The 23,958-nt window shown below is 71.2% G+C and overlaps 12 non-coding genes across 12 annotated transcripts; all 12 read left to right on the forward strand.

Moving 5' to 3' along the window:
- The first annotated feature begins 147 nt into the window (after positions 1–147).
- LOC149124143 (5S ribosomal RNA) lies at positions 148–266 on the forward strand. Its single transcript, XR_016215360.1, has one exon. It is a non-coding gene; the product is annotated as a 5S ribosomal RNA (ribosomal RNA).
- A 1,842-nt stretch (positions 267–2,108) lies between these two features.
- On the forward strand, positions 2,109–2,227 carry LOC149124144 (5S ribosomal RNA). The gene has a single exon (XR_016215361.1). It is a non-coding gene; the product is annotated as a 5S ribosomal RNA (ribosomal RNA).
- A 1,812-nt stretch (positions 2,228–4,039) lies between these two features.
- Positions 4,040–4,158, forward strand: LOC149124145 (5S ribosomal RNA). The gene has a single exon (XR_016215362.1). It is a non-coding gene; the product is annotated as a 5S ribosomal RNA (ribosomal RNA).
- Positions 4,159–5,991: 1,833 nt separating this feature from the next.
- LOC149124146 (5S ribosomal RNA) lies at positions 5,992–6,110 on the forward strand. Its single transcript, XR_016215363.1, has one exon. It is a non-coding gene; the product is annotated as a 5S ribosomal RNA (ribosomal RNA).
- A 2,326-nt stretch (positions 6,111–8,436) lies between these two features.
- Positions 8,437–8,555, forward strand: LOC149124147 (5S ribosomal RNA). Its single transcript, XR_016215364.1, has one exon. It is a non-coding gene; the product is annotated as a 5S ribosomal RNA (ribosomal RNA).
- A 1,849-nt stretch (positions 8,556–10,404) lies between these two features.
- On the forward strand, positions 10,405–10,523 carry LOC149124148 (5S ribosomal RNA). Its single transcript, XR_016215365.1, has one exon. It is a non-coding gene; the product is annotated as a 5S ribosomal RNA (ribosomal RNA).
- A 1,817-nt stretch (positions 10,524–12,340) lies between these two features.
- LOC149124149 (5S ribosomal RNA) lies at positions 12,341–12,459 on the forward strand. Its single transcript, XR_016215366.1, has one exon. It is a non-coding gene; the product is annotated as a 5S ribosomal RNA (ribosomal RNA).
- Positions 12,460–14,288: 1,829 nt separating this feature from the next.
- Positions 14,289–14,407, forward strand: LOC149124150 (5S ribosomal RNA). Its single transcript, XR_016215367.1, has one exon. It is a non-coding gene; the product is annotated as a 5S ribosomal RNA (ribosomal RNA).
- A 1,843-nt stretch (positions 14,408–16,250) lies between these two features.
- LOC149124151 (5S ribosomal RNA) lies at positions 16,251–16,369 on the forward strand. Its single transcript, XR_016215474.1, has one exon. It is a non-coding gene; the product is annotated as a 5S ribosomal RNA (ribosomal RNA).
- Positions 16,370–18,689: 2,320 nt separating this feature from the next.
- On the forward strand, positions 18,690–18,808 carry LOC149124152 (5S ribosomal RNA). Its single transcript, XR_016215368.1, has one exon. It is a non-coding gene; the product is annotated as a 5S ribosomal RNA (ribosomal RNA).
- A 2,318-nt stretch (positions 18,809–21,126) lies between these two features.
- LOC149124153 (5S ribosomal RNA) lies at positions 21,127–21,245 on the forward strand. The gene has a single exon (XR_016215369.1). It is a non-coding gene; the product is annotated as a 5S ribosomal RNA (ribosomal RNA).
- Positions 21,246–23,050: 1,805 nt separating this feature from the next.
- On the forward strand, positions 23,051–23,169 carry LOC149124154 (5S ribosomal RNA). Its single transcript, XR_016215370.1, has one exon. It is a non-coding gene; the product is annotated as a 5S ribosomal RNA (ribosomal RNA).
- The last annotated feature ends 789 nt before the right edge of the window (positions 23,170–23,958 follow it).

Here is a 23,958-nt window from a genome sequence, read left to right on the forward strand (position 1 = left end):
CGGGAGCGGGAGTGGGAATGGGAATGGGAATGGGAGTGAGAGCGGGGAGCGGGCAGGAAGAGGAGGAGGAGGAGGCGGCGGCGGCGGCGGCGGCGGCGGCGGCTGTGCGGGCGCGCACTCAAGAGGGGCCTGGAGGCAGCCTCTGGCGTCTACGGCCATACCACCCTGAACGCGCCCGATCTCGTCTGATCTCGGAAGCTAAGCAGGGTCGGGCCTGGTTAGTACTTGGATGGGAGACCGCCTGGGAATACCGGGTGCTGTAGGCTTTTGCCCCGCGGCACCCTCCCCTTTTGCTCGCCTTTGGCTGGCTGCCTAGCCACGCCCCCATCCGCCAGCCCGCACGCCGGGACCCCTGCGACCCCCAACGCAGCTCCAGCAGGGGGCAGAAGCCCGACCCCTCCACCTGGCAGCCCCAGCCCGCCCGCGCCTCGGGCCTGGGCCTGGGCCTGGGCCTGGGCACGGGCACGGGCACGGGCACGGGCACGGGCGGGCCGGCCAGCTGTCCCCGGCTGCCGCAGCCCCACCGCCAACCCCGGGGCCCACCCCGGGACACAGGCCACGCCCCGCGCCATCCAGCGCGCCCCCTCCAACCCCAAACCAGCGACTCACCGCCCGCCAGGGCGCTCCCCTGCCGGCCGCCCCAACCCCGCAGCCCGCCGCACCAGCAGCTCCCGGCACCTGCACTCCCACCGCCCCTCCCGGGCTCCTGTCTCCCAGGGAGCCCAATGACTGTGACCACGACCACGACCACGACCACCGCCCGAAGACGACGCCAGGGCGCGGTTGCCCACCACTCAGGGCCCGGTGCCTCGCGCAGCCCAACCCGCGGGCCCTCTGCGCCACCTGGCCGTGCGGCGGCCACGCGCCACAGCCGCGGAAGCCCTCCAGAGCGCAAAGGAGGGACCCCACACCAAGCCTCGCAGGCAATACAGGCACCCTCTCCCTCTGTCTCTGACTTACACCAACACCTACACGTCTCTCTCTCTTTCTCTCTCTCTCTCTGTCTCTCTCTCCTCTCTCTGTCCCCCTCTCCCCCATCAGCCCTGACTCACACAGCATCCAAACGGGGCACCCTTTTGGCAGGCCAGGCAGAGACCCGCGGCCACAGGCTGCGTGCCCACAGGACCTCCCCGGGACAGAGGGTCCGTGGCAGGCAGGCAGCACACAGCCTGTGGTCTCGAACTGGCTGCCGGGCTGGAGGGTGCGGGTCGCGCTGAAGCGCCCCACCCTCCCGTGAGGGAACGGGCGCTGAGGACGGAAATCCCTCTGTGCCACGAAGGGTGTCGGGGTGTGCGACTGTGTGCCCCTTGTGTAGGCGTGTGTGTGTGTGTGTGTGTGTGAGTGCCCACGCGAGCGTGCGGCGGGGGTGATTCCGTACGCTGCCGCCCTCCTTCCCGACCTGCTGCCCCACTTGGGCCCCCGTGACCGAGCGGGGACAAGGGTCCCCAGGCCCTCAGCTGTCCTCGCGGCGTGGGAGTGTGTGGAGGCGCGGTGGCCGTGCCGGGGGAGGGCGGGCGACCTGTGCGTCAGCGGTGGGGGGGCTGCTGGCGGCCGGGTAGGAGGGAAGGCCCGGGCCGCGGTGGTGTGGGGCGCCGAACCCCCTGGTGCCGGGACCCGCGAGCCGCGGGGCGCAGCCCTGGGCAGGCGTGGAGGCTGCCGGGCACGGCTGGCGTGTGGCTGGGCGATTTCGGCAGGCAGGGGATCCGGCCTAGAAAGAGAGAGTAGGAGTTCCCTGTGGCCAGCGGCAGCCGGAGGAGGTTGGCTCCCCTTGGCTTGGCGGCAGCGTGCCGACTGGGCGCCCGGTGCTGCAGGTCCTGGGCTGGGCAGGCGGAGGGCTGGAGTTCGGGCACTGGTGCAGGGCTAGGCGGAGGGCGGCTGAGGAGGAGGGGGGGGGAGGAGGAGAAGAGAAGAGAAGAGAAAAGAGGGAGGAGGCGGAGGAGAAGCGGCAGCGGGAGCGGGAGCGGGAGTGGGAATGGGAATGGGAATGGGAGTGAGAGCGGGGAGCGGGCAGGAAGAGGAGGCGGCGGCGGCGGCGGCGGCGGCGGCGGCGGCGGCGGCGGCGGCTGTGCGGGCGCGCACTCAAGAGGGGCCTGGAGGCAGCCTCTGGCGTCTACGGCCATACCACCCTGAACGCGCCCGATCTCGTCTGATCTCGGAAGCTAAGCAGGGTCGGGCCTGGTTAGTACTTGGATGGGAGACCGCCTGGGAATACCGGGTGCTGTAGGCTTTTGCCCCGCGGCACCCTCCCCTTTTGCTCGCCTTTGGCTGGCTGCCTAGCCACGCCCCCATCCGCCAGCCCGCACGCCGGGACCCCTGCGACCCCCAACGCAGCTCCAGCAGGGGGCAGAAGCCCGACCCCTCCACCTGGCAGCCCCAGCCCGCCCGCGCCTCGGGCCTGGGCCTGGGCACGGGCACGGGCACGGGCACGGGCGGGCCGGCCAGCTGTCCCCGGCTGCCGCAGCCCCACCGCCAACCCCGGGGCCCACCCCGGGACACAGGCCACGCCCCGCGCCATCCAGCGCGCCCCCTCCAACCCCAAACCAGCGACTCACCGCCCGCCAGGGCGCTCCCCTGCCGGCCGCCCCAACCCCGCAGCCCGCCGCACCAGCAGCTCCCGGCACCTGCACTCCCACCGCCCCTCCCGGGCTCCTGTCTCCCAGGGAGCCCAATGACTGTGACCACGACCACGACCACGACCACCGCCCGAAGACGACGCCAGGGCGCGGTTGCCCACCACTCAGGGCCCGGTGCCTCGCGCAGCCCAACCCGCGGGCCCTCTGCGCCACCTGGCCGTGCGGCGGCCACGCGCCACAGCCGCGGAAGCCCTCCAGAGCGCAAAGGAGGGACCCCACACCAAGCCTCGCAGGCAATACAGGCACCCTCTCCCTCTGTCTCTGACTTACACCAACACCTACACGTCTCTCTCTCTTTCTCTCTCTCTCTCTGTCTCTCTCTCCTCTCTCTGTCCCCCTCTCCCCCATCAGCCCTGACTCACACAGCATCCAAACGGGGCACCCTTTTGGCAGGCCAGGCAGAGACCCGCGGCCACAGGCTGCGTGCCCACAGGACCTCCCCGGGACAGAGGGTCCGTGGCAGGCAGGCAGCACACAGCCTGTGGTCTCGAACTGGCTGCCGGGCTGGAGGGTGCGGGTCGCGCTGAAGCGCCCCACCCTCCCGTGAGGGAACGGGCGCTGAGGACGGAAATCCCTCTGTGCCACGAAGGGTGTCGGGGTGTGCGACTGTGTGCCCCTTGTGTAGGCGTGTGTGTGTGTGTGTGTGTGTGAGTGCCCACGCGAGCGTGCGGCGGGGGTGATTCCGTGCGCTGCCGCCCTCCTTCCCGACCTGCTGCCCCACTTGGGCCCCCGTGACCGAGCGGGGACAAGGGTCCCCAGGCCCTCAGCTGTCCTCGCGGCGTGGGAGTGTGTGGAGGCGCGGCGGCCGTGCCGGGGGAGGGCGGGCGACCTGTGCGTCAGCGGTGGGGGGGCTGCTGGCGGCCGGGTAGGAGGGAAGGCCCGGGCCGCGGTGGTGTGGGGCGCCGAACCCCCTGGTGCCGGGACCCGCGAGCCGCGGGGCGCAGCCCTGGGCAGGCGTGGAGGCTGCCGGGCACGGCTGGCGTGTGGCTGGGCGATGGCGGCAGGCAGGGGATCCGGCCTAGAAAGAGAGAGTAGGAGTTCCCTGTGGCCAGCGGCAGCCGGAGGAGGTTGGCTCCCCTTGGCTTGGCGGCAGCGTGCCGACTGGGCGCCCGGTGCTGCAGGTCCTGGGCTGGGCAGGCGGAGGGCTGGAGTTCGGGCACTGGTGCAGGGCTAGGCGGAGGGCGGCTGAGGAGGAGGGGGGGGGAGGAGGAGAAGAGAAGAGAAGAGAAAAGAGGGAGGAGGCGGAGGAGAAGCGGCAGCGGGAGCGGGAGCGGGAGTGGGAATGGGAATGGGAATGGGAGTGAGAGCGGGGAGCGGGCAGGAAGAGGAGGAGGCGGCGGCGGCGGCGGCGGCGGCGGCGGCTGTGCGGGCGCGCACTCAAGAGGGGCCTGGAGGCGGCCTCTGGCGTCTACGGCCATACCACCCTGAACGCGCCCGATCTCGTCTGATCTCGGAAGCTAAGCAGGGTCGGGCCTGGTTAGTACTTGGATGGGAGACCGCCTGGGAATACCGGGTGCTGTAGGCTTTTGCCCCGCGGCACCCTCCCCTTTTGCTCGCCTTTGGCTGGCTGCCTAGCCACGCCCCCATCCGCCAGCCCGCACGCCGGGACCCCTGCGACCCCCAACGCAGCTCCAGCAGGGGGCAGAAGCCCGACCCCTCCACCTGGCAGCCCCAGCCCGCCCGCGCCTCGGGCCTGGGCCTGGGCCTGGGCCTGGGCCTGGGCACGGGCACGGGCACGGGCACGGGCGGGCCGGCCAGCTGTCCCCGGCTGCCGCAGCCCCACCGCCAACCCCGGGGCCCACCCCGGGACACAGGCCACGCCCCGCGCCATCCAGCGCGCCCCCTCCAACCCCAAACCAGCGACTCACCGCCCGCCAGGGCGCTCCGCTGCCGGCCGCCCCAACCCCGCAGCCCGCCGCACCAGCAGCTCCCGGCACCTGCACTCCCACCGCCCCTCCCGGGCTCCTGTCTCCCAGGGAGCCCAATGACTGTGACCACGACCACGACCACGACCACCGCCCGAAGACGACGCCAGGGCGCGGTTGCCCACCACTCAGGGCCCGGTGCCTCGCGCAGCCCAACCCGCGGGCCCTCTGCGCCACCTGGCCGTGCGGCGGCCACGCGCCACAGCCGCGGAAGCCCTCCAGAGCGCAAAGGAGGGACCCCACACCAAGCCTCGCAGGCAATACAGGCACCCTCTCCCTCTGTCTCTGACTTACACCAACACCTACACGTCTCTCTCTCTTTCTCTCTCTCTCTCTGTCTCTCTCTCCTCTCTCTGTCCCCCTCTCCCCCATCAGCCCTGACTCACACAGCATCCAAACGGGGCACCCTTTTGGCAGGCCAGGCAGAGACCCGCGGCCACAGGCTGCGTGCCCACAGGACCTCCCCGGGACAGAGGGTCCGTGGCAGGCAGGCAGCACACAGCCTGTGGTCTCGAACTGGCTGCCGGGCTGGAGGGTGCGGGTCGCGCTGAAGCGCCCCACCCTCCCGTGAGGGAACGGGCGCTGAGGACGGAAATCCCTCTGTGCCACGAAGGGTGTCGGGGTGTGCGACTGTGTGCCCCTTGTGTAGGCGTGTGTGTGTGTGTGTGTGTGTGAGTGCCCACGCGAGCGTGCGGCGGGGGTGATTCCGTGCGCTGCCGCCCTCCTTCCCGACCTGCTGCCCCACTTGGGCCCCCGTGACCGAGCGGGGACAAGGGTCCCCAGGCCCTCAGCTGTCCTCGCGGCGTGGGAGTGTGTGGAGGCGCGGCGGCCGTGCCGGGGGAGGGCGGGCGACCTGTGCGTCAGCGGTGGGGGGGCTGCTGGCGGCCGGGTAGGAGGGAAGGCCCGGGCCGCGGTGGTGTGGGGCGCCGAACCCCCTGGTGCCGGGACCCGCGAGCCGCGGGGCGCAGCCCTGGGCAGGCGTGGAGGCTGCCGGGCACGGCTGGCGTGTGGCTGGGCGATGGCGGCAGGCAGGGGATCCGGCCTAGAAAGAGAGAGTAGGAGTTCCCTGTGGCCAGCGGCAGCCGGAGGAGGTTGGCTCCCCTTGGCTTGGCGGCAGCGTGCCGACTGGGCGCCCGGTGCTGCAGGTCCTGGGCTGGGCAGGCGGAGGGCTGGAGTTCGGGCACTGGTGCAGGGCTAGGCGGAGGGCGGCTGAGGAGGAGGGGGGGGGAGGAGGAGAAGAGAAGAGAAGAGAAAAGAGGGAGGAGGCGGAGGAGAAGCGGCAGCGGGAGCGGGAGCGGGAGCGGGAGTGGGAATGGGAATGGGAATGGGAGTGAGAGCGGGGAGCGGGCAGGAAGAGGAGGCGGCGGCGGCGGCGGCGGCGGCGGCGGCTGTGCGGGCGCGCACTCAAGAGGGGCCTGGAGGCAGCCTCTGGCGTCTACGGCCATACCACCCTGAACGCGCCCGATCTCGTCTGATCTCGGAAGCTAAGCAGGGTCGGGCCTGGTTAGTACTTGGATGGGAGACCGCCTGGGAATACCGGGTGCTGTAGGCTTTTGCCCCGCGGCACCCTCCCCTTTTGCTCGCCTTTGGCTGGCTGCCTAGCCACGCCCCCATCCGCCAGCCCGCACGCCGGGACCCCTGCGACCCCCAACGCAGCTCCAGCAGGGGGCAGAAGCCCGACCCCTCCACCTGGCAGCCCCAGCCCGCCCGCGCCTCGGGCCTGGGCCTGGGCCTATGCCTGGGAACGGGCACGGGCACGGGCACGGGCACGGGCGGGCCGGCCAGCTGTCCCCGGCTGCCGCAGCCCCACCGCCAACCCCGGGGCCCACCCCGGGACACAGGCCACGCCCCGCGCCATCCAGCGCGCCCCCTCCAACCCCAAACCAGCGACTCACCGCCCGCCAGGGCGCTCCCCTGCCGGCCGCCCCAACCCCACAGCCCGCCGCACCAGCAGCTCCCGGCACCTGCACTCCCACCGCCCCTCCCGGGCTCCTGTCTCCCAGGGAGCCCAATGACTGTGACCACGACCACCGCCCGAAGACGACGCCAGGGCGCGGTTGCCCACCACTCAGGGCCCGGTGCCTCGCGCAGCCCAACCCGCGGGCCCTCTGCGCCACCTGGCCGTGCGGCGGCCACGCGCCACAGCCGCGGAAGCCCTCCAGAGCGCAAAGGAGGGACCCCACACCAAGCCTCGCAGGCAATACAGGCACCCTCTCCCTCTGTCTCTGACTTACACCAACACCTACACGTCTCTCTCTCTTTCTCTCTCTCTCTCTGTCTCTCTCTCCTCTCTCTGTCCCCCTCTCCCCCATCAGCCCTGACTCACACAGCATCCAAACGGGGCACCCTTTTGGCAGGCCAGGCAGAGACCCGCGGCCACAGGCTGCGTGCCCACAGGACCTCCCCGGGACAGAGGGTCCGTGGCAGGCAGGCAGCACACAGCCTGTGGTCTCTGTGGGGAGCAACTCGGATTGGACTGAGTTACTGGAATTAAGACTTATTCTATGCATCTGCTCTCCCACAATATGGCGCTGGGAGAGGAGAAAACAGCTTCTATGCAGCTGCCTCTTGCCAACTTGAGTGATGACCTCCAGGAGCTGATCCTGCTCCTGATTGGAGGAGAGCAGCGTACTTGGCGTGTGGGCAGCCGAGTTGGGATTGGCGGAAGAGGACTATAAAGGAGGAGAGAGACAACATGCACCAGGAACATCTAAGGGGAACACCTGTGCAGCCCCCGAGAGAGCCGGCCGGCCGGCCGGCGGTGTGCCGCTCCCCCGCGGAAGTGGGGAATGTGGCAGGGGGAACCGCCCTTCCACGGAGGTGGAAGGGACGGTAGCCAACCCGGGAAGAACCAGCAGCAAACCCGGGGAGGGCCGAGCAGACGAAAGAACAGCGCAGGGTCCTGTGTCGTTCCTCCATGAAGAGGGGGAGCGACAGTCTCGAACTGGCTGCCGGGCTGGAGGGTGCGGGTCGCGCTGAAGCGCCCCACCCTCCCGTGAGGGAACGGGCGCTGAGGACGGAAATCCCTCTGTGCCACGAAGGGTGTCGGGGTGTGCGACTGTGTGCCCCTTGTGTAGGCGTGTGTGTGTGTGTGTGTGTGTGTGTGAGTGCCCACGCGAGCGTGCGGCGGGGGTGATTCCGTGCGCTGCCGCCCTCCTTCCCGACCTGCTGCCCCACTTGGGCCCCCGTGACCGAGCGGGGACAAGGGTCCCCAGGCCCTCAGCTGTCCTCGCGGCGTGGGAGTGTGTGGAGGCGCGGCGGCCGTGCCGGGGGAGGGCGGGCGACCTGTGCGTCAGCGGTGGGGGGGCTGCTGGCGGCCGGGTAGGAGGGAAGGCCCGGGCCGCGGTGGTGTGGGGCGCCGAACCCCCTGGTGCCGGGACCCGCGAGCCGCGGGGCGCAGCCCTGGGCAGGCGTGGAGGCTGCCGGGCACGGCTGGCGTGTGGCTGGGCGATGGCGGCAGGCAGGGGATCCGGCCTAGAAAGAGAGAGTAGGAGTTCCCTGTGGCCAGCGGCAGCCGGAGGAGGTTGGCTCCCCTTGGCTTGGCGGCAGCGTGCCGACTGGGCGCCCGGTGCTGCAGGTCCTGGGCTGGGCAGGCGGAGGGCTGGAGTTCGGGCACTGGTGCAGGGCTAGGCGGAGGGCGGCTGAGGAGGAGGGGGGGGGAGGAGGAGAAGAGAAGAGAAAAGAGGGAGGAGGCGGAGGAGAAGCGGCAGCGGGAGCGGGAGCGGGAGCGGGAGCGGGAGTGGGAATGGGAATGGGAATGGGAGTGAGAGCGGGGAGCGGGCAGGAAGAGGAGGCGGCGGCGGCGGCGGCGGCGGCGGCGGCGGCGGCGGCGGCTGTGCGGGCGCGCACTCAAGAGGGGCCTGGAGGCAGCCTCTGGCGTCTACGGCCATACCACCCTGAACGCGCCCGATCTCGTCTGATCTCGGAAGCTAAGCAGGGTCGGGCCTGGTTAGTACTTGGATGGGAGACCGCCTGGGAATACCGGGTGCTGTAGGCTTTTGCCCCGCGGCACCCTCCCCTTTTGCTCGCCTTTGGCTGGCTGCCTAGCCACGCCCCCATCCGCCAGCCCGCACGCCGGGACCCCTGCGACCCCCAACGCAGCTCCAGCAGGGGGCAGAAGCCCGACCCCTCCACCTGGCAGCCCCAGCCCGCCCGCGCCTCGGGCCTGGGCCTGGGCCTATGCCTGGGAACGGGCACGGGCACGGGCACGGGCACGGGCGGGCCGGCCAGCTGTCCCCGGCTGCCGCAGCCCCACCGCCAACCCCGGGGCCCACCCCGGGACACAGGCCACGCCCCGCGCCATCCAGCGCGCCCCCTCCAACCCCAAACCAGCGACTCACCGCCCGCCAGGGCGCTCCCCTGCCGGCCGCCCCAACCCCGCAGCCCGCCGCACCAGCAGCTCCCGGCACCTGCACTCCCACCGCCCCTCCCGGGCTCCTGTCTCCCAGGGAGCCCAATGACTGTGACCACGACCACGACCACGACCACCGCCCGAAGACGACGCCAGGGCGCGGTTGCCCACCACTCAGGGCCCGGTGCCTCGCGCAGCCCAACCCGCGGGCCCTCTGCGCCACCTGGCCGTGCGGCGGCCACGCGCCACAGCCGCGGAAGCCCTCCAGAGCGCAAAGGAGGGACCCCACACCAAGCCTCGCAGGCAATACAGGCACCCTCTCCCTCTGTCTCTGACTTACACCAACACCTACACGTCTCTCTCTCTTTCTCTCTCTCTCTCTGTCTCTCTCTCCTCTCTCTGTCCCCCTCTCCCCCATCAGCCCTGACTCACACAGCATCCAAACGGGGCACCCTTTTGGCAGGCCAGGCAGAGACCCGCGGCCACAGGCTGCGTGCCCACAGGACCTCCCCGGGACAGAGGGTCCGTGGCAGGCAGGCAGCACACAGCCTGTGGTCTCGAACTGGCTGCCGGGCTGGAGGGTGCGGGTCGCGCTGAAGCGCCCCACCCTCCCGTGAGGGAACGGGCGCTGAGGACGGAAATCCCTCTGTGCCACGAAGGGTGTCGGGGTGTGCGACTGTGTGCCCCTTGTGTAGGCGTGTGTGTGTGTGTGTGTGTGTGTGTGTGTGTGAGTGCCCACGCGAGCGTGCGGCGGGGGTGATTCCGTGCGCTGCCGCCCTCCTTCCCGACCTGCTGCCCCACTTGGGCCCCCGTGACCGAGCGGGGACAAGGGTCCCCAGGCCCTCAGCTGTCCTCGCGGCGTGGGAGTGTGTGGAGGCGCGGCGGCCGTGCCGGGGGAGGGCGGGCGACCTGTGCGTCAGCGGTGGGGGGGCTGCTGGCGGCCGGGTAGGAGGGAAGGCCCGGGCCGCGGTGGTGTGGGGCGCCGAACCCCCTGGTGCCGGGACCCGCGAGCCGCGGGGCGCAGCCCTGGGCAGGCGTGGAGGCTGCCGGGCACGGCTGGCGTGTGGCTGGGCGATGGCGGCAGGCAGGGGATCCGGCCTAGAAAGAGAGAGTAGGAGTTCCCTGTGGCCAGCGGCAGCCGGAGGAGGTTGGCTCCCCTTGGCTTGGCGGCAGCGTGCCGACTGGGCGCCCGGTGCTGCAGGTCCTGGGCTGGGCAGGCGGAGGGCTGGAGTTCGGGCACTGGTGCAGGGCTAGGCGGAGGGCGGCTGAGGAGGAGGGGGGGGGAGGAGGAGAAGAGAAGAGAAGAGAAAAGAGGGAGGAGGCGGAGGAGAAGCGGCAGCGGGAGCGGGAGCGGGAGTGGGAATGGGAATGGGAATGGGAGTGAGAGCGGGGAGCGGGCAGGAAGAGGAGGCGGCGGCGGCGGCGGCGGCGGCGGCGGCGGGGGCGGCGGCTGTGCGGGCGCGCACTCAAGAGGGGCCTGGAGGCAGCCTCTGGCGTCTACGGCCATACCACCCTGAACGCGCCCGATCTCGTCTGATCTCGGAAGCTAAGCAGGGTCGGGCCTGGTTAGTACTTGGATGGGAGACCGCCTGGGAATACCGGGTGCTGTAGGCTTTTGCCCCGCGGCACCCTCCCCTTTTGCTCGCCTTTGGCTGGCTGCCTAGCCACGCCCCCATCCGCCAGCCCGCACGCCGGGACCCCTGCGACCCCCAACGCAGCTCCAGCAGGGGGCAGAAGCCCGACCCCTCCACCTGGCAGCCCCAGCCCGCCCGCGCCTCGGGCCTGGGCCTGGGCACGGGCACGGGCACGGGCACGGGCGGGCCGGCCAGCTGTCCCCGGCTGCCGCAGCCCCACCGCCAACCCCGGGGCCCACCCCGGGACACAGGCCACGCCCCGCGCCATCCAGCGCGCCCCCTCCAACCCCAAACCAGCGACTCACCGCCCGCCAGGGCGCTCCCCTGCCGGCCGCCCCAACCCCGCAGCCCGCCGCACCAGCAGCTCCCGGCACCTGCACTCCCACCGCCCCTCCCGGGCTCCTGTCTCCCAGGGAGCCCAATGACTGTGACCACGACCACGACCACGACCACCGCCCGAAGACGACGCCAGGGCGCGGTTGCCCACCACTCAGGGCCCGGTGCCTCGCGCAGCCCAACCCGCGGGCCCTCTGCGCCACCTGGCCGTGCGGCGGCCACGCGCCACAGCCGCGGAAGCCCTCCAGAGCGCAAAGGAGGGACCCCACACCAAGCCTCGCAGGCAATACAGGCACCCTCTCCCTCTGTCTCTGACTTACACCAACACCTACACGTCTCTCTCTCTTTCTCTCTCTCTCTCTGTCTCTCTCTCCTCTCTCTGTCCCCCTCTCCCCCATCAGCCCTGACTCACACAGCATCCAAACGGGGCACCCTTTTGGCAGGCCAGGCAGAGACCCGCGGCCACAGGCTGCGTGCCCACAGGACCTCCCCGGGACAGAGGGTCCGTGGCAGGCAGGCAGCACACAGCCTGTGGTCTCGAACTGGCTGCCGGGCTGGAGGGTGCGGGTCGCGCTGAAGCGCCCCACCCTCCCGTGAGGGAACGGGCGCTGAGGACGGAAATCCCTCTGTGCCACGAAGGGTGTCGGGGTGTGCGACTGTGTGCCCCTTGTGTAGGCGTGTGTGTGTGTGTGTGTGTGTGTGAGTGCCCACGCGAGCGTGCGGCGGGGGTGATTCCGTACGCTGCCGCCCTCCTTCCCGACCTGCTGCCCCACTTGGGCCCCCGTGACCGAGCGGGGACAAGGGTCCCCAGGCCCTCAGCTGTCCTCGCGGCGTGGGAGTGTGTGGAGGCGCGGCGGCCGTGCCGGGGGAGGGCGGGCGACCTGTGCGTCAGCGGTGGGGGGGCTGCTGGCGGCCGGGTAGGAGGGAAGGCCCGGGCCGCGGTGGTGTGGGGCGCCGAACCCCCTGGTGCCGGGACCCGCGAGCCGCGGGGCGCAGCCCTGGGCAGGCGTGGAGGCTGCCGGGCACGGCTGGCGTGTGGCTGGGCGATGGCGGCAGGCAGGGGATCCGGCCTAGAAAGAGAGAGTAGGAGTTCCCTGTGGCCAGCGGCAGCCGGAGGAGGTTGGCTCCCCTTGGCTTGGCGGCAGCGTGCCGACTGGGCGCCCGGTGCTGCAGGTCCTGGGCTGGGCAGGCGGAGGGCTGGAGTTCGGGCACTGGTGCAGGGCTAGGCGGAGGGCGGCTGAGGAGGAGGGGGGGGGAGGAGGAGAAGAGAAGAGAAGAGAAAAGAGGGAGGAGGCGGAGGAGAAGCGGCAGCGGGAGCGGGAGCGGGAGTGGGAATGGGAATGGGAATGGGAGTGAGAGCGGGGAGCGGGCAGGAAGAGGAGGAGGCGGCGGCGGCGGCGGCGGCGGCGGCGGCGGCTGTGCGGGCGCGCACTCAAGAGGGGCCTGGAGGCAGCCTCTGGCGTCTACGGCCATACCACCCTGAACGCGCCCGATCTCGTCTGATCTCGGAAGCTAAGCAGGGTCGGGCCTGGTTAGTACTTGGATGGGAGACCGCCTGGGAATACCGGGTGCTGTAGGCTTTTGCCCCGCGGCACCCTCCCCTTTTGCTCGCCTTTGGCTGGCTGCCTAGCCACGCCCCCATCCGCCAGCCCGCACGCCGGGACCCCTGCGACCCCCAACGCAGCTCCAGCAGGGGGCAGAAGCCCGACCCCTCCACCTGGCAGCCCCAGCCCGCCCGCGCCTCGGGCCTGGGCCTGGGCCTGGGCCTGGGCACGGGCACGGGCACGGGCACGGGCGGGCCGGCCAGCTGTCCCCGGCTGCCGCAGCCCCACCGCCAACCCCGGGGCCCACCCCGGGACACAGGCCACGCCCCGCGCCATCCAGCGCGCCCCCTCCAACCCCAAACCAGCGACTCACCGCCCGCCAGGGCGCTCCCCTGCCGGCCGCCCCAACCCCGCAGCCCGCCGCACCAGCAGCTCCCGGCACCTGCACTCCCACCGCCCCTCCCGGGCTCCTGTCTCCCAGGTAGCCCAATGACTGTGACCACGACCACGACCACCGCCCGAAGACGACGCCAGGGCGCGGTTGCCCACCACTCAGGGCCCGGTGCCTCGCGCAGCCCAACCCGCGGGCCCTCTGCGCCACCTGGCCGTGCGGCGGCCACGCGCCACAGCCGCGGAAGCCCTCCAGAGCGCAAAGGAGGGACCCCACACCAAGCCTCGCAGGCAATACAGGCACCCTCTCCCTCTGTCTCTGACTTACACCAACACCTACACGTCTCTCTCTCTTTCTCTCTCTCTCTCTGTCTCTCTCTCCTCTCTCTGTCCCCCTCTCCCCCATCAGCCCTGACTCACACAGCATCCAAACGGGGCACCCTTTTGGCAGGCCAGGCAGAGACCCGCGGCCACAGGCTGCGTGCCCACAGGACCTCCCCGGGACAGAGGGTCCGTGGCAGGCAGGCAGCACACAGCCTGTGGTCTCGAACTGGCTGCCGGGCTGGAGGGTGCGGGTCGCGCTGAAGCGCCCCACCCTCCCGTGAGGGAACGGGCGCTGAGGACGGAAATCCCTCTGTGCCACGAAGGGTGTCGGGGTGTGCGACTGTGTGCCCCTTGTGTAGGCGTGTGTGTGTGTGTGTGTGTGTGTGTGAGTGCCCACGCGAGCGTGCGGCGGGGGTGATTCCGTACGCTGCCGCCCTCCTTCCCGACCTGCTGCCCCACTTGGGCCCCCGTGACCGAGCGGGGACAAGGGTCCCCAGGCCCTCAGCTGTCCTCGCGGCGTGGGAGTGTGTGGAGGCGCGGCGGCCGTGCCGGGGGAGGGCGGGCGACCTGTGCGTCAGCGGTGGGGGGGCTGCTGGCGGCCGGGTAGGAGGGAAGGCCCGGGCCGCAGTGGTGTGGGGCGCCGAACCCCCTGGTGCCGGGACCCGCGAGCCGCGGGGCGCAGCCCTGGGCAGGCGTGGAGGCTGCCGGGCACGGCTGGCGTGTGGCTGGGCGATGGCGGCAGGCAGGGGATCCGGCCTAGAAAGAGAGAGTAGGAGTTCCCTGTGGCCAGCGGCAGCCGGAGGAGGTTGGCTCCCCTTGGCTTGGCGGCAGCGTGCCGACTGGGCGCCCGGTGCTGCAGGTCCTGGGCTGGGCAGGCGGAGGGCTGGAGTTCGGGCACTGGTGCAGGGCTAGGCGGAGGGCGGCTGAGGAGGGGGGGGGGAGGAGGAGAAGAGAAGAGAAGAGAAAAGAGGGAGGAGGCGGAGGAGAAGCGGCAGCGGGAGCGGGAGCGGGAGTGGGAATGGGAATGGGAATGGGAGTGAGAGCGGGGAGCGGGCAGGAAGAGGAGGAGGAGGAGGCGGCGGCGGCGGCGGCGGCGGCGGCGGCGGCTGTGCGGGCGCGCACTCAAGAGGGGCCTGGAGGCGGCCTCTGGCGTCTACGGCCATACCACCCTGAACGCGCCCGATCTCGTCTGATCTCGGAAGCTAAGCAGGGTCGGGCCTGGTTAGTACTTGGATGGGAGACCGCCTGGGAATACCGGGTGCTGTAGGCTTTTGCCCCGCGGCACCCTCCCCTTTTGCTCGCCTTTGGCTGGCTGCCTAGCCACGCCCCCATCCGCCAGCCCGCACGCCGGGACCCCTGCGACCCCCAACGCAGCTCCAGCAGGGGGCAGAAGCCCGACCCCTCCACCTGGCAGCCCCAGCCCGCCCGCGCCTCGGGCCTGGGCCTGGGCCTGGGCCTGGGCCTGGGCACGGGCACGGGCACGGGCACGGGCGGGCCGGCCAGCTGTCCCCGGCTGCCGCAGCCCCACCGCCAACCCCGGGGCCCACCCCGGGACACAGGCCACGCCCCGCGCCATCCAGCGCGCCCCCTCCAACCCCAAACCAGCGACTCACCGCCCGCCAGGGCGCTCCCCTGCCGGCCGCCCCAACCCCGCAGCCCGCCGCACCAGCAGCTCCCGGCACCTGCACTCCCACCGCCCCTCCCGGGCTCCTGTCTCCCAGGGAGCCCAATGACTGTGACCACGACCACGACCACGACCACCGCCCGAAGACGACGCCAGGGCGCGGTTGCCCACCACTCAGGGCCCGGTGCCTCGCGCAGCCCAACCCGCGGGCCCTCTGCGCCACCTGGCCGTGCGGCGGCCACGCGCCACAGCCGCGGAAGCCCTCCAGAGCGCAAAGGAGGGACCCCACACCAAGCCTCGCAGGCAATACAGGCACCCTCTCCCTCTGTCTCTGACTTACACCAACACCTACACGTCTCTCTCTCTTTCTCTCTCTCTCTCTGTCTCTCTCTCCTCTCTCTGTCCCCCTCTCCCCCATCAGCCCTGACTCACACAGCATCCAAACGGGGCACCCTTTTGGCAGGCCAGGCAGAGACCCGCGGCCACAGGCTGCGTGCCCACAGGACCTCCCCGGGACAGAGGGTCCGTGGCAGGCAGGCAGCACACAGCCTGTGGTCTCGAACTGGCTGCCGGGCTGGAGGGTGCGGGTCGCGCTGAAGCGCCCCACCCTCCCGTGAGGGAACGGGCGCTGAGGACGGAAATCCCTCTGTGCCACGAAGGGTGTCGGGGTGTGCGACTGTGTGCCCCTTGTGTAGGCGTGTGTGTGTGTGTGTGTGTGTGTGTGTGAGTGCCCACGCGAGCGTGCGGCGGGGGTGATTCCGTGCGCTGCCGCCCTCCTTCCCGACCTGCTGCCCCACTTGGGCCCCCGTGACCGAGCGGGGACAAGGGTCCCCAGGCCCTCAGCTGTCCTCGCGGCGTGGGAGTGTGTGGAGGCGCGGCGGCCGTGCCGGGGGAGGGCGGGCGACCTGTGCGTCAGCGGTGGGGGGGCTGCTGGCGGCCGGGTAGGAGGGAAGGCCCGGGCCGCGGTGGTGTGGGGCGCCGAACCCCCTGGTGCCGGGACCCGCGAGCCGCGGGGCGCAGCCCTGGGCAGGCGTGGAGGCTGCCGGGCACGGCTGGCGTGTGGCTGGGCGATGGCGGCAGGCAGGGGATCCGGCCTAGAAAGAGAGAGTAGGAGTTCCCTGTGGCCAGCGGCAGCCGGAGGAGGTTGGCTCCCCTTGGCTTGGCGGCAGCGTGCCGACTGGGCGCCCGGTGCTGCAGGTCCTGGGCTGGGCAGGCGGAGGGCTGGAGTTCGGGCACTGGTGCAGGGCTAGGCGGAGGGCGGCTGAGGAGGAGGGGGGGGGAGGGAGGAGAAGAGAAGAGAAGAGAAAAGAGGGAGGAGGCGGAGGAGAAGCGGCAGCCGGAGCGGGAGCGGGAGCGGGAATGGGAATGGGAATGGGAATGGGAGTGAGAGCGGGGAGCGGGCAGGAGGAGGAGGAGGAGGAGGCGGCGGCGGCGGCGGCGGCGGCTGTGCGGGCGCGCACTCAAGAGGGGCCTGGAGGCAGCCTCTGGCGTCTACGGCCATACCACCCTGAACGCACCCGATCTCGTCTGATCTCGGAAGCTAAGCAGGGTCGGGCCTGGTTAGTACTTGGATGGGAGACCGCCTGGGAATACCGGGTGCTGTAGGCTTTTGCCCCGCGGCACCCTCCCCTTTTGCTCGCCTTTGGCTGGCTGCCTAGCCACGCCCCCATCCGCCAGCCCGCACGCCGGGACCCCTGCGACCCCCAACGCAGCTCCAGCAGGGGGCAGAAGCCCGACCCCTCCACCTGGCAGCCCCAGCCCGCCCGCGCCTCGGGCCTGGGCCTGGGCCTATGCCTGGGAACGGGCACGGGCACGGGCACGGGCACGGGCGGGCCGGCCAGCTGTCCCCGGCTGCCGCAGCCCCACCGCCAACCCCGGGGCCCACCCCGGGACACAGGCCACGCCCCGCGCCATCCAGCGCGCCCCCTCCAACCCCAAACCAGCGACTCACCGCCCGCCAGGGCGCTCCCCTGCCGGCCGCCCCAACCCCGCAGCCCGCCGCACCAGCAGCTCCCGGCACCTGCACTCCCACCGCCCCTCCCGGGCTCCTGTCTCCCAGGGAGCCCAATGACTGTGACCACGACCACGACCACGACCACCGCCCGAAGACGACGCCAGGGCGCGGTTGCCCACCTCTCAGGGCCCGGTGCCTCGCGCAGCCCAACCCGCGGGCCCTCTGCGCCACCTGGCCGTGCGGCGGCCACGCGCCACAGCCGCGGAAGCCCTCCAGAGCGCAAAGGAGGGACCCCACACCAAGCCTCACAGGCAATACAGGCACCCTCTCCCTCTGTCTCTGACTTACACCAACACCTACACGTCTCTCTCTCTTTCTCTCTCTCTCTCTGTCTCTCTCTCCTCTCTCTGTCCCCCTCTCCCCCATCAGCCCTGACTCACACAGCATCCAAACGGGGCACCCTTTTGGCAGGCCAGGCAGAGACCCGCGGCCACAGGCTGCGTGCCCACAGGACCTCCCCGGGACAGAGGGTCCGTGGCAGGCAGGCAGCACACAGCCTGTGGTCTCTGTGGGGAGCAACTCGGATTGGACTGAGTTACTGGAATTAAGACTTATTCTATGCATCTGCTCTCCCACAATATGGCGCTGGGAGAGGAGAAAACAGCTTCTATGCAGCTGCCTCTTGCCAACTTGAGTGATGACCTCCAGGAGCTGATCCTGCTCCTGATTGGAGGAGAGCAGCGTACTTGGCGTGTGGGCAGCCGAGTTGGGATTGGCGGAAGAGGACTATAAAGGAGGAGAGAGACAACATGCACCAGGAACATCTAAGGGGAACACCTGTGCAGCCCCCGAGAGAGCCGGCCGGCCGGCCGGCGGTGTGCCGCTCCCCCGCGGAAGTGGGGAATGTGGCAGGGGGAACCGCCCTTCCACGGAGGTGGAAGGGACGGTAGCCAACCCGGGAAGAACCAGCAGCAAACCCGGGGAGGGCCGAGCAGACGAAAGAACAGCGCAGGGTCCTGTGTCGTTCCTCCATGAAGAGGGGGAGCGACAGTCTCGAACTGGCTGCCGGGCTGGAGGGTGCGGGTCGCGCTGAAGCGCCCCACCCTCCCGTGAGGGAACGGGCGCTGAGGACGGAAATCCCTCTGTGCCACGAAGGGTGTCGGGGTGTGCGACTGTGTGCCCCTTGTGTAGGCGTGTGTGTGTGTGTGTGTGTGTGTGTGTGTGAGTGCCCACGCGAGCGTGCGGCGGGGGTGATTCCATGCGCTGCCGCCCTCCTTCCCGACCTGCTGCCCCACTTGGGCCCCCGTGACCGAGCGGGGACAAGGGTCCCCAGGCCCTCAGCTGTCCTCGCGGCGTGGGAGTGTGTGGAGGCGCGGCGGCCGTGCCGGGGGAGGGCGGGCGACCTGTGCGTCAGCGGTGGGGGGGCTGCTGGCGGCCGGGTAGGAGGGAAGGCCCGGGCCGCGGTGGTGTGGGGCGCCGAACCCCCTGGTGCCGGGACCCGCGAGCCGCGGGGCGCAGCCCTGGGCAGGCGTGGAGGCTGCCGGGCACGGCTGGCGTGTGGCTGGGCGATGGCGGCAGGCAGGGGATCCGGCCTAGAAAGAGAGAGTAGGAGTTCCCTGTGGCCAGCGGCAGCCGGAGGAGGTTGGCTCCCCTTGGCTTGGCGGCAGCGTGCCGACTGGGCGCCCGGTGCTGCAGGTCCTGGGCTGGGCAGGCGGAGGGCTGGAGTTCGGGCACTGGTGCAGGGCTAGGCGGAGGGCGGCTGAGGAGGGGGGGGGGGGAGGAGAAGAGAAGAGAAGAGAAAAGAGGGAGGAGGCGGAGGAGAAGCGGCAGCGGGAGCGGGAGCGGGAATGGGAATGGGAATGGGAATGGGAGTGAGAGCGGGGAGCGGGCAGGAAGAGGAGGCGGCGGCGGCGGCGGCGGCGGCGGCGGCTGTGCGGGCGCGCACTCAAGAGGGGCCTGGAGGCGGCCTCTGGCGTCTACGGCCATACCACCCTGAACGCGCCCGATCTCGTCTGATCTCGGAAGCTAAGCAGGGTCGGGCCTGGTTAGTACTTGGATGGGAGACCGCCTGGGAATACCGGGTGCTGTAGGCTTTTGCCCCGCGGCACCCTCCCCTTTTGCTCGCCTTTGGCTGGCTGCCTAGCCACGCCCCCATCCGCCAGCCCGCACGCCGGGACCCCTGCGACCCCCAACGCAGCTCCAGCAGGGGGCAGAAGCCCGACCCCTCCACCTGGCAGCCCCAGCCCGCCCGCGCCTCGGGCCTGGGCCTGGGCCTGGGCCTGGGCCTGGGCACGGGCACGGGCACGGGCGGGCCGGCCAGCTGTCCCCGGCTGCCGCAGCCCCACCGCCAACCCCGGGGCCCACCCCGGGACACAGGCCACGCCCCGCGCCATCCAGCGCGCCCCCTCCAACCCCAAACCAGCGACTCACCGCCCGCCAGGGCGCTCCCCTGCCGGCCGCCCCAACCCCGCAGCCCGCCGCACCAGCAGCTCCCGGCACCTGCACTCCCACCGCCCCTCCCGGGCTCCTGTCTCCCAGGGAGCCCAATGACTGTGACCATGACCACGACCACGACCACCGCCCGAAGACGACGCCAGGGCGCGGTTGCCCACCACTCAGGGCCCGGTGCCTCGCGCAGCCCAACCCGCGGGCCCTCTGCGCCACCTGGCCGTGCGGCGGCCACGCGCCACAGCCGCGGAAGCCCTCCAGAGCGCAAAGGAGGGACCCCACACCAAGCCTCGCAGGCAATACAGGCACCCTCTCCCTCTGTCTCTGACTTACACCAACACCTACACGTCTCTCTCTCTTTCTCTCTCTCTCTCTGTCTCTCTCTCCTCTCTCTGTCCCCCTCTCCCCCATCAGCCCTGACTCACACAGCATCCAAACGGGGCACCCTTTTGGCAGGCCAGGCAGAGACCCGCGGCCACAGGCTGCGTGCCCACAGGACCTCCCCGGGACAGAGGGTCCGTGGCAGGCAGGCAGCACACAGCCTGTGGTCTCTGTGGGGAGCAACTCGGATTGGACTGAGTTACTGGAATTAAGACTTATTCTATGCATCTGCTCTCCCACAATATGGCGCTGGGAGAGGAGAAAACAGCTTCTATGCAGCTGCCTCTTGCCAACTTGAGTGATGACCTCCAGGAGCTGATCCTGCTCCTGATTGGAGGAGAGCAGCGTACTTGGCGTGTGGGCAGCCGAGTTGGGATTGGCGGAAGAGGACTATAAAGGAGGAGAGAGACAACATGCACCAGGAACATCTAAGGGGAACACCTGTGCAGCCCCCGAGAGAGCCGGCCGGCCGGCCGGCGGTGTGCCGCTCCCCCGCGGAAGTGGGGAATGTGGCAGGGGGAACCGCCCTTCCACGGAGGTGGAAGGGACGGTAGCCAACCCGGGAAGAACCAGCAGCAAACCCGGGGAGGGCCGAGCAGACGAAAGAACAGCGCAGGGTCCTGTGTCGTTCCTCCATGAAGAGGGGGAGCGACAGTCTCGAACTGGCTGCCGGGCTGGAGGGTGCGGGTCGCGCTGAAGCGCCCCACCCTCCCGTGAGGGAACGGGCGCTGAGGACGGAAATCCCTCTGTGCCACGAAGGGTGTCGGGGTGTGCGACTGTGTGCCCCTTGTGTAGGCGTGTGTGTGTGTGTGTGTGTGTGTGTGTGTGTGAGTGCCCACGCGAGCGTGCGGCGGGGGTGATTCCGTGCGCTGCCGCCCTCCTTCCCGACCTGCTGCCCCACTTGGGCCCCCGTGACCGAGCGGGGACAAGGGTCCCCAGGCCCTCAGCTGTCCTCGCGGCGTGGGAGTGTGTGGAGGTGCGGCGGCCGTGCCGGGGGAGGGCGGGCGACCTGTGCGTCAGCGGTGGGGGGGCTGCTGGCGGCCGGGTAGGAGGGAAGGCCCGGGCCGCGGTGGTGTGGGGCGCCGAACCCCCTGGTGCCGGGACCCGCGAGCCGCGGGGCGCAGCCCTGGGCAGGCGTGGAGGCTGCCGGGCACGGCTGGCGTGTGGCTGGGCGATGGCGGCAGGCAGGGGATCCGGCCTAGAAAGAGAGAGTAGGAGTTCCCTGTGGCCAGCGGCAGCCGGAGGAGGTTGGCTCCCCTTGGCTTGGCGGCAGCGTGCCGACTGGGCGCCCGGTGCTGCAGGTCCTGGGCTGGGCAGGCGGAGGGCTGGAGTTCGGGCACTGGTGCAGGGCTAGGCGGAGGGCGGCTGAGGAGGAGGGGGGGGAGGAGGAGAAGAGAAGAGAAGAGAAAAGAGGGAGGAGGCGGAGGAGAAGCGGCAGCGGGAGCGGGAGCGGGAGCGGGAATGGGAATGGGAATGGGAGTGAGAGCGGGGAGCGGGCAGGAGGAGGAGGAGGAGGCGGCGGCGGCGGCGGCGGCGGCTGTGCGGGCGCGCACTCAAGAGGGGCCTGGACGCAGCCTCTGGCGTCTACGGCCATACCACCCTGAACGCGCCCGATCTCGTCTGATCTCGGAAGCTAAGCAGGGTCGGGCCTGGTTAGTACTTGGATGGGAGACCGCCTGGGAATACCGGGTGCTGTAGGCTTTTGCCCCGCGGCACCCTCCCCTTTTGCTCGCCTTTGGCTGGCTGCCTAGCCACGCCCCCATCCGCCAGCCCGCACGCCGGGACCCCTGCGACCCCCAACGCAGCTCCAGCAGGGGGCAGAAGCCCGACCCCTCCACCTGGCAGCCCCAGCCCGCCCGCGCCTCGGGCCTGGGCCTGGGCCTGGGCCTGGGCACGGGCACGGGCACGGGCGGGCCGGCCAGCTGTCCCCGGCTGCCGCAGCCCCACCGCCAACCCCGGGGCCCACCCCGGGACACAGGCCACGCCCCGCGCCATCCAGCGCGCCCCCTCCAACCCCAAACCAGCGACTCACCGCCCGCCAGGGCGCTCCCCTGCCGGCCGCCCCAACCCCGCAGCCCGCCGCACCAGCAGCTCCCGGCACCTGCACTCCCACCGCCCCTCCCGGGCTCCTGTCTCCCAGGGAGCCCAATGACTGTGACCACGACCACGACCACGACCACCGCCCGAAGACGACGCCAGGGCGCGGTTGCCCACCACTCAGGGCCCGGTGCCTCGCGCAGCCCAACCCGCGGGCCCTCTGCGCCACCTGGCCGTGCGGCGGCCACGCGCCACAGCCGCGGAAGCCCTCCAGAGCGCAAAGGAGGGACCCCACACCAAGCCTCGCAGGCAATACAGGCACCCTCTCCCTCTGTCTCTGACTTACACCAACACCTACACGTCTCTCTCTCTTTCTCTCTCTCTCTCTGTCTCTCTCTCCTCTCTCTGTCCCCCTCTCCCCCATCAGCCCTGACTCACACAGCATCCAAACGGGGCACCCTTTTGGCAGGCCAGGCAGAGACCCGCGGCCACAGGCTGCGTGCCCACAGGACCTCCCCGGGACAGAGGGTCCGTGGCAGGCAGGCAGCACACAGCCTGTGGTCTCGAACTGGCTGCCGGGCTGGAGGGTGCGGGTCGCGCTGAAGCGCCCCACCCTCCCGTGAGGGAACGGGCGCTGAGGACGGAAATCCCTCTGTGCCACGAAGGGTGTCGGGGTGTGCGACTGTGTGCCTCTTGTGTAGGCGTGTGTGTGTGTGTGTGTGTGTGTGAGTGCCCACGCGAGCGTGCGGCGGGGGTGATTCCGTACGCTGCCGCCCTCCTTCCCGACCTGCTGCCCCACTTGGGCCCCCGTGACCGAGCGGGGACAAGGGTCCCCAGGCCCTCAGCTGTCCTCGCGGCGTGGGAGTGTGTGGAGGCGCGGCGGCCGTGCCGGGGGAGGGCGGGCGACCTGTGCGTCAGCGGTGGGGGGGCTGCTGGCGGCCGGGTAGGAGGGAAGGCCCGGGCCGCGGTGGTGTGGGGCGCCGAACCCCCTGGTGCCGGGACCCGCGAGCCGCGGGGCGCAGCCCTGGGCAGGCGTGGAGGCTGCCGGGCACGGCTGGCGTGTGGCTGGTCGATGGCGGCAGGCAGGGGATCCGGCCTAGAAAGAGAGAGTAGGAGTTCCCTGTGGCCAGCGGCAGCCGGAGGAGGTTGGCTCCCCTTGGCTTGGCGGCAGCGTGCCGACTGGGCGCCCGGTGCTGCAGGTCCTGGGCTGGGCAGGTGGAGGGCTGGAGTTCGGGCACTGGTGCAGGGCTAGGCGGAGGGCGGCTGAGGAGGAGGGGGGGGGAGGAGGAGAAGAGAAGAGAAGAGAAAAGAGGGAGGAGGCGGAGGAGAAGCGGCAGCGGGAGCGGGAGCGGGAGTGGGAATGGGAATGGGAATGGGAGTGAGAGCGGGGAGCGGGCAGGAAGAGGAGGAGGCGGCGGCGGCGGCTGTGCGGGCGCGCACTCAAGAGGGGCCTGGAGGCAGCCTCTGGCGTCTACGGCCATACCACCCTGAACGCGCCCGATCTCGTCTGATCTCGGAAGCTAAGCAGGGTCGGGCCTGGTTAGTACTTGGATGGGAGACCGCCTGGGAATACCGGGTGCTGTAGGCTTTTGCCCCGCGGCACCCTCCCCTTTTGCTCGCCTTTGGCTGGCTGCCTAGCCACGCCCCCATCCGCCAGCCCGCACGCCGGGACCCCTGCGACCCCCAACGCAGCTCCAGCAGGGGGCAGAAGCCCGACCCCTCCACCTGGCAGCCCCAGCCCGCCCGCGCCTCGGGCCTGGGCCTGGGCCTGGGCCTGGGCACGGGCACGGGCACGGGCACGGGCACGGGCGGGCCGGCCAGCTGTCCCCGGCTGCCGCAGCCCCACCGCCAACCCCGGGGCCCACCCCGGGACACAGGCCACGCCCCGCGCCATCCAGCGCGCCCCCTCCAACCCCAAACCAGCGACTCACCGCCCGCCAGGGCGCTCCCCTGCCGGCCGCCCCAACCCCGCAGCCCGCCGCACCAGCAGCTCCCGGCACCTGCACTCCCACCGCCCCTCCCGGGCTCCTGTCTCCCAGGGAGCCCAATGACTGTGACCACGACCACGACCACGACCACCGCCCGAAGACGACGCCAGGGCGCGGTTGCCCACCACTCAGGGCCCGGTGCCTCGCGCAGCCCAACCCGCGGGCCCTCTGCGCCACCTGGCCGTGCGGCGGCCACGCGCCACAGCCGCGGAAGCCCTCCAGAGCGCAAAGGAGGGACCCCACACCAAGCCTCGCAGGCAATACAGGCACCCTCTCCCTCTGTCTCTGACTTACACCAACACCTACACGTCTCTCTCTCTTTCTCTCTCTCTCTCTGTCTCTCTCTCCTCTCTCTGTCCCCCTCTCCCCCATCAGCCCTGACTCACACA

The sequence above is a fragment of the Oryctolagus cuniculus genome, chromosome 10 (genome assembly GCF_051225735.1).
Source record: "Oryctolagus cuniculus isolate XC-2025 breed Fujian yellow rabbit chromosome 10, ASM5122573v1, whole genome shotgun sequence".
NCBI classification, from domain to species: domain Eukaryota; kingdom Metazoa; phylum Chordata; class Mammalia; order Lagomorpha; family Leporidae; genus Oryctolagus; species Oryctolagus cuniculus.